This window comes from Lepisma saccharinum, chromosome 10 (assembly GCF_977018435.1).
Source record: "Lepisma saccharinum chromosome 10, izLepSacc3.1, whole genome shotgun sequence".
Taxonomy (NCBI): domain Eukaryota; kingdom Metazoa; phylum Arthropoda; class Insecta; order Zygentoma; family Lepismatidae; genus Lepisma; species Lepisma saccharinum.
The window spans coordinates 17,356,851-17,365,203 of NC_139238.1; the positions used below are offsets into that span (position 1 = coordinate 17,356,851).

General features: G+C 36.1%; 1 long non-coding RNA gene across 1 annotated transcript; it reads left to right on the forward strand.

The window, feature by feature from the left end:
- Positions 1-619: 619 nt before the first annotated feature.
- LOC145993799 (uncharacterized) lies at positions 620-7,444 on the forward strand. The gene is made up of 3 exons (XR_014442290.1): positions 620-779; positions 3,338-3,440; positions 7,213-7,444. It is a non-coding gene; the product is annotated as an uncharacterized LOC145993799 (long non-coding RNA).
- The last annotated feature ends 909 nt before the right edge of the window (positions 7,445-8,353 follow it).

Below are 8,353 nucleotides of genomic sequence, written 5' to 3' on the forward strand. Positions count from 1 at the left end.
GTGATGATAAGCTGTGCAATCCCACCTTTATCTAGAGAACCCAACATGCTTATCTTCGTTACATATTAGTAAGCAAAGTGGCAAAGAAGTTTACTTTGCAGCCAACATTTTTATTTGAAGACGAAATTATCGAACTCGCTACAGCAGACTAGAGTTTTATAGCCAGATATGCGTTTCGAAATATCAGTAGGCTTGGTTCTTATCATAAACTTCTTTCTTTATTTAACAAATAAAATAAGTCAAGCGGAAGATTATATGCTGTGTGTATTGTAGTTCGTTTCTTCTAGATGATTCTGTAGCTTGGCTGTTGCGTAACATGAAGGAATTCGAACCATATGTAAAGAAAATAAAGAGTTCTTTTGTAAACAGTTGGATATTTTTATCTCTGTGGCACGAATCGTGTTTAACATTCAACTTGTTGAGCTGATAACATTCATAAAACTCAACAGGGGAGCATGTACTTGGTACCAATTGACTTTAATTTGTATTTCTTGATAACTTATACTTCGTGGCCATTGGCTGTTGGTGTTACACAACACGTGAGTGATTGGTGGGGCTGCATGGCGTCCCACTCGACCAAGGTCAAACAGTATGAGCCAATTTTGTGCAACGTTTGCAAGAGGCACGTGACTTCTGCACACGACGCTGAAGAAATAAACCCTTTTAAATAGAAGGTGACCCTCACCCACGTAGCAGAATTCCTTGTTTGAAAGTATACGAAGAAGCAGGAAAACAACTTCCATTCAAGATGCCAGATCCAGGCTGCGACAAGTGCAAGGGTAAGACTTCTGACATTTGTTAACGTTATGTTACTTCCTTTCAGTGGCGCCAACTTATGTGGGTCTGTGGGGTTCGAGCCCACCTAATAATTTGCTTGTTATTATATTTTATTTTAGAAATGAAGTCCATGCCCCTTAAAAAAAGTTTCATTATTATACACAAAGAATTATCACCAGTTAATTACTGACTAAGTGTTATCAAATTATTTCATAATAATTTGTTAGACATCTCCAATGAGATACTTTTCAATGTCGTGCATTATTTACACTTTCCATGGTCACGTCGTTATTTGGTGGTGAGTAATTGATTTGATTGGGTTGCTGTTTTCAGTCCACTTTATGCACAGTAAGGCTAATCGAGACTGGACCTACAGTTTGAAGTGGGATCCGGTGCCTCCACCGAAAATCGAACCCGGGAGGTGGTAAGTAAAGGAGGATAAAAGCTTATAATAGGGTTGATGGTCGTTAGGATCTTAAACTATCGAAATAGGGAGGGGAAAAGCACCAAAAACGCAAAATAGACACTAAAATTGATGAACATTGACAGATTTTTAATTATATCCCCGCATTAGGCACTCAAATAGGAACTTTTGACTAAAACAGGCAAAAAATTCACGTATTCCTCTCGGAAATGGCTTGCCAAGGAACAAAAATGGCATTTTAGGCCAAATCCTCAGCCTACTTGTGACATACACAAAATTATAAAACAAATCTCCGAGTTCAATCCACCCTATGTTTCTCAAAGGTTGGTTGATTCGATTCCACTGCTTCCTTTAGTGTGTTGTTTGTGTCTTGTAAACAGAGCAGCGCTTCAGGGGGGTTATTACGAGTTTATAGAACGCTGGTGCTGATTTTTCCCTGACTTCATGGATTATTTTTTTGACACAGTTAAACACATCCAAAATTACTTAAATCACACTACATGAAAATAGTGTTCAAATATTTCAATAAAAAATAATTAATATCCATTATTCGTTAACTTATAGAATGAACTCATGAAGTGAAAATAGCTTTTTGTTTAAAAAAAATGTAAGCTCGTTACAGCGTCAAAATTCAATGAGAAGTAAACAAAAGATAATGATGATGATAGTAAACGTTATCGGATATAAAAATTGCCACTTTTAAGAGCAAGATAATAAATAGTTTGATATTGAACACACACATTGCAATTACCTATAATGAACGTCGCACCAGTGGCACATCGGAAATGAAAATGAATACTAACTTAGAAACTTTTATTACCCTCCCATAATTCTTGGTTTTAACCTTCAACATTGCTCTCAGGTAATAATATGAAATATAAAAAAATGTATTAATTGTGTAATAATGCATAAATTGAGATTATATAGGACACCTGCACTTAAGACTAAGATACAAACATGTCTGATTTTTTCGGCCCTTTGAAAAATTTTGGTTATAGGCCCTGCGCTCACCAAGTGCCCAGCTTGTATAAACAATTAAAGCTTAGAGTAACCCTCCTCAAAAAAAATATTCTGCTAACCAAGTATTTGTTTAAAGAGACGATGGACAAATGATTCTTGACCAGAACTAAATTATTTTAGTAATCTTGCGTGTTTGCTTAGAGTTACCAAAACAATTTAGTCAAAATTACCAAATTAGTTACTATTTTTTTTTGTTTACGTTGGCCAAACATTCTAACCAAACGTGTTTCGCTATTTAAAACAAAACCATTTTTCTGTGCTAGCCCTGTCTGCAAGAAACGTATTTTTTTACAATGACAATAATAACAACGACAAATTTACTCCACCAAATTTGCTTACATATCGATTAAACATCATGCTAAACATATTTTCATGCACACTTAGTCAAAAATTGATGGAAGTGTACGGATTTGCGTAATATTTAATGATTCTCGCAAATCTCAACAAATATTTGGCAGGTATTCTGTAAAGAAAAACACAAAAATTATAAATCTTTCTGCTATGCAAGTTTAATGTCTTTGATAATGTTATTTCCATTATGATTTTCCTCATAATTTTCGAACAATATACATTGCAATAGCTTGACTACCACGTTAAAAAGACGAGCTGCAATAAATTTAGCTGCAGCGAAGCGTAACTTCCTCGCCTTAGGGGATTTCACGAAAATCCTTTCACCTTAACATCCAAAGAAGTTACATAATACCCTATATCGGTAATCTCTGGAGCAAGGCCTCGGAGAATGGTATAGAAGGGAAGAAAGCTAGTAGGCGGAGCTGCTGAACACGCTGCTACAAAAGTCGCTTTTATCCCTACACGGAATCCTTCGCACTTGTTTATTGGTCGAATCCTGTCCGAGACACTATTTGCTTAGAGACTTGCTTTCGTTCACTCGCCCCAGAGATTAGTTGAATATGTTGTTGGCGCATTCAAGCTCTTCCCCCATTTTGCACATTTTTAAGACAAGAATTTAAGTGTCGCAAAGTAACTGATGACAGGTTGCAAAAAAGTAACTCAGTTACAGATACAGTTAATTGCTTCTAAGAGTAGTATAGACTAATTACTTCTAAACACTGTTATAACTTGCGAGTTTTAAATTCTGAAATCTCTTTCTTCCAGACACCAACTCCGGACAGAAGTGCAATTGCGCATCTTCGGGCAGCTGCACCTGTGGGTCTAGCTGCACATGTTGTCCCAAGAAGTGATAGACCACCGCACTCACGTATGTATGCTGCTTTTGTTGCTGTTGTTATTCTTTTATTATTATTATTCAGATTTGAATTAAGAGCCGAAAAGGTGAATTATTAAGCACACATGTAAAAATTTACTCGTTGGATGTTTCTAGTGTGCGAATTAACGGGGGGATACAAGCACAACTGAAAAATTATTCGTGTCCATTAATGGTTCAGTCACCAAAGAAGTCCCTGCCGAATAGTATGCAGCCTTGTGGATTAAAGTTCACTATTCTCCAACTAACCCAACAAGAAACTTGTAGATAGGTTAAATGGAAATTAAGTTTGAACCTGGCATTAGAAATTTGGTCAAGTGTTAGTAGTTCGACTTGGGGTTTTCTTAGAATGTATATATTGTTATACTGTTTCTAAATTACGTGAAAATGTTATCATAAGTTTTAATGACTTATGTTCTGAGGTACTTAGAACGGTAAAACAATAGCTTAGTTTTCCGACTGGTAACATACATACATACACACCCACTACCTTATATATATATATATATATATATATATATATATATATATATACACACACACACAGGGTGTCCGAATTGAAACGCCCTAATGGCAACTGTCTGTAACTCCACATGTATTTGATGTATTCAAATGAATTGAATTGTACATCAATGAATATACATAGTCATAAAGTTTCTGTGACTAAAGTAATAATTAGTACATTTAGTATAGCTTTACTACATTTCTATATGCTCCCCACGAGTCGCAAGGAGGATGTCCAGCTGATTTCCCGCCAGGTTGCCTGTAGCATGTGTAGTGTGACTGTTCGAAAGGCAACTGTAATCCTTTCACGATGCTGTTCCACAGATGACTATGTATATTCATTGATGCATAATTCATTAGGATACACCAAATACATGTGGAGTTACAGACAGTTGCCATTAAGGCGTTTTAATTCGGATACCCTGTGTGTGTGGGGGGGGGGTCTGTGTGTGTGTGTGTGTGTGTGTATATATATATATATATATATAAAAACCTACTTCCAAAAATAAAATTACGAATACGTAGAGACACATTTCTGTACAAATCTGAGTCAATTTCGGGTTCAAAAGCGGTAAATAAAATAAAATATCGTTGTTAAAGCGGTGAAAAATTGGATGAAAAGTGGTATATAAATAAACATTTTGGTTTTAAAATTGTGAAAATAATCCTAAATTTGATTTAAAAACTACACTTATTCCACAGAATTAACATTTCACTTCTAATAGCACATTTATGTAGTTATCAGAGTATTAAGTTTATTTCTGTGTAAAGGAGTCCATTTTTGCTTCTCCAATATTAACAGCAGAATTAATCAATTTTCCGGGAATTGCGTAACTCTCAGGATAATTCAGACCTCAGAAGGTGTCGCGTCGGTGAATAAACCCTAAATTTCGTGTTTTAAGAGTTAATTTCGCTTTTTGCAGTTCATTTCGCAATATTTCGTGACAAAACATGGTCACAAAATGCATCTCACACCTTTCAAAAACATGAATAATTAACACTACAATGTGTTTTTTCAAATTCGTTTTTTTCGTCAAAAACGAAATATGCATGCCCCTACGAATACGCCACTGAATGGGCATCATCCCCAAGGGAAAAACTTAATTCGAAGAGTGGCTAGTGACCAACTTGAACTTACGGGAGATTTAGTCGCGACAAATGTTGCTCATTTTTAGCGGTGCGGCATCACTCCAGCAAATATTTATGGAACAGATAATGTTAAACAAAATAATTAATTTTAAATACGTAATATACAGATCAAAATAGAAAATCAAACTTTACAAATTTACGTGTTTCTCATTGCCCGCTGCTGCTGCAGAACAAAGCATCAATCAATTACTGCAAGATATGACGTCACGTCCGCCCGTTCAGTCGACCTGAAGTTTTGTATGGCTCGCCATACTCGGAGTGAGTTGAGATTTCGCTATCTTAGTTGTTTATGAAAAATACGGCAGAAATATAGTGAAAATACGGGAACCGGGACGATAAAAAAAGCTCTAATACGGGGAAATAGAGGAACGTTGGTTACCCTAGTTTCGACACACACACGTGAATGCTTGTTACGAGGGAGAGGGGGCAGGGGCGTTGCTAGAAATTTTTGTAGGGGAGATCAGGCCATTTATAAAAGTTAAATAGTACAAATATAAATAATAATAATAGTTATGCTTGTTATTATATACTAGTAGAATAAACCAATTTTATTCATTTTTTTAACATTTCATACCGTTAGTGTGAAAATAAGAATGGGGTAGATCCAGAAATACTCCCTTCACTGCAAGGCGTTATGTGTGTTGCCTAACTGTACGGCGATAAGTGGATTGTAATACTATATACTTTCAATGGCAACTTCCGTAACACCTTACAGAGAAGCTTGTATTTCAGGTTTTATGTGCTCTATTTTTATTGCCATTGACTGAGCTGTACAGCCAACTGCAAAAGTAACAGTACGCGAATTGTCCATCACCATTTTCATTCATTCTGTTATTCGCAATGTGACAATCCTAATTTAAAATAAAAACGTCGATATGCAGAGGACAACATCTGCTTCGAATCAACAGAATTGCATGTTTCAAAACAACACAGGATGTAGATTAATTGAAGAATTTGAATAGCGATGAACAATTTGCCTACTCTTATTTTTGCCGTTGGCTGTACAATGCTGGACCCAGGGCAGAACTCCTTGATATCATATTTTATCACTCAAGGTCACGCCGGATCATTATTCAGCGCCAGCAAAGTAATTTTCGAAAATACCTCTCCTTTCGAATAAAAGCTATGATATTGCAAATTCTGTAAAGTTGCTACTCTGTAATTCCTGGAGCGTCCAAGTGGTTTGCTTTCGCTACTGTCGAGGTACGAGGATTCACAAGTATATAGACAACAGTGAAAGAAAAACCACACGAACATTCACTTGGATGCTGTAGAGCAGTGGTTCTCAACCTTCGTGAGACCGCGACCCGGTAAAATCGTTTTTCAAAGTCGATGACCCGATCCCAATAACTTTAACGGTTGAACTTTAATGTTAATAAAAAGATTATGGAATAATCATAGTCTATTAGTTCGATTGTCTAGGCTTGTTGACAAAATATAAAATCTGACTTAAATAAGTTGACGTTTCGATTTAATGGAATCTCTTAGTTTCAACTGGTCAATATCATTAAATTGATTTGGTAAATGCTGCTTTATATGGAATGGTCCATTTCGGACACGGAAAATTTCCAATTGATGAAAATAATTTAAATAAATTTGTCAAAAGAAAATTCCTGCGGAAACTAAATTGAACATAGTGCCCGTCCGTCAACGTTCCGGAAGCAACGTACCCCCTGGTTAAATCGTGTGATCGATCGCTCACCGCCAGTGTAGCGACAGGATTTCTTGTTATAACAGTCGATACCCGAACGCAAGGCCATCTTAATAGGTGGTTGCCAGCTCGGGCTGCAAGTCACAAGCTTCAGGATAACCTCTCGTCGCCAGGGCCCGGTGGTTGAGAAACACTATAGAACAGGAGCTGCAACTCGTAGTTTTTGTGCAAGACAAACCTTTACTGGAACCTACTTGGCAACATATTGGCTCATGGTGTACGTCTTTCACAGACTATTAATTTCTAAAATAAATTAAACGTATTGTAAAACTTCAAAAACCATATACAATAACACAATTTCATCAAATATATATGTATTACACCACTGTTGGTATGTAGCATAATCTAGGAGCAAATTAAAGTGTTATTTTTGTTCTAATTTCATCTCCAATCTACTTGCAGAAATCTCGAACATTGGGTGAAGGAATGGTGCTTCCATCTAGTATTCATAACGGTAACTTCAAGAACTAATGTCCAGCAGCCAATGATTAAGCACATAGCGACACCGTATGAACGCTTTCTGAACTTCTTGCTGCACGTTCCGAATCCCGATGGATGAAATTGTATCTCAAAAAAAAGTTTCAAAAAATCTCTGAAGTTTTTAATAATTAAATAAATAAAAACATGAAAAGTTCTACTGTTGGTTTGTGTCTACCCATGATCTGTTATTATTTGCACGAAAAACAACTTGTTTCTGAAGGTTAAAACTTCTCTCCCCCTCTCTCTCTCCTTGTACAGTCACAAGTATAAGTTTGTTCAGGTTCATATACAATAGACTGCATCTTAAAATCGACTGACTTTTGAACATCACTGTACACTGCTGCGATATGGGAAGAAAGGATAATGGGGATGTGTTCCAATTATAATGCAGAAATTTATTTTTATATACAGTATATGTAATTGCTATTGCATATTGTAGGTTAATTTCTCTCCAATAATTCTAGGGTATGAGGATTGACAACTAAAAATTATAATCTGCACTTTCAGGGTTTGTTTCTTCATGTAAATGTAAATTCATTCCGAAAAACATACAATTTGCACTAACTCGTTTGACCTTTGGATGAACTTTCCTACATGTTAATTATATTTAATTACGAAAAATATTGCGTAATATTTAAATATGAAACATAATATTTTGTTGGAGGATTTTCGTTATAAATGTTAAATTCAAATGTTACAAAAGCATGGAAATATTTATTTCTGACCTTTGCTGAAAGTACTCAATTGTGAACCTCGCTTCCATGTAGTGCACACTGAACTGCATTTTGCATACTAGCGAGACACTGGCCTCTGGACTTACAGCCAGTGTGTTCTGTCCATGTAGGTTTGTGATTCATCCTTGATTCATCCCCATCGTCGAGATTAGCCACTAAAACAACTTATTTTGTCCAGGCGCCAGAGCTTCCTTGGCCTGCAAGCAGCTGTTACCAAGGTTTACTGTGTGGAAGTGAGCTTCACTTTTTTTTTACCTTACCAGAAAGTCCGAAATTTCTCAACAAAGAATAAACATTTCTTGCATGTTTACAAATGATTCTTTAATAAA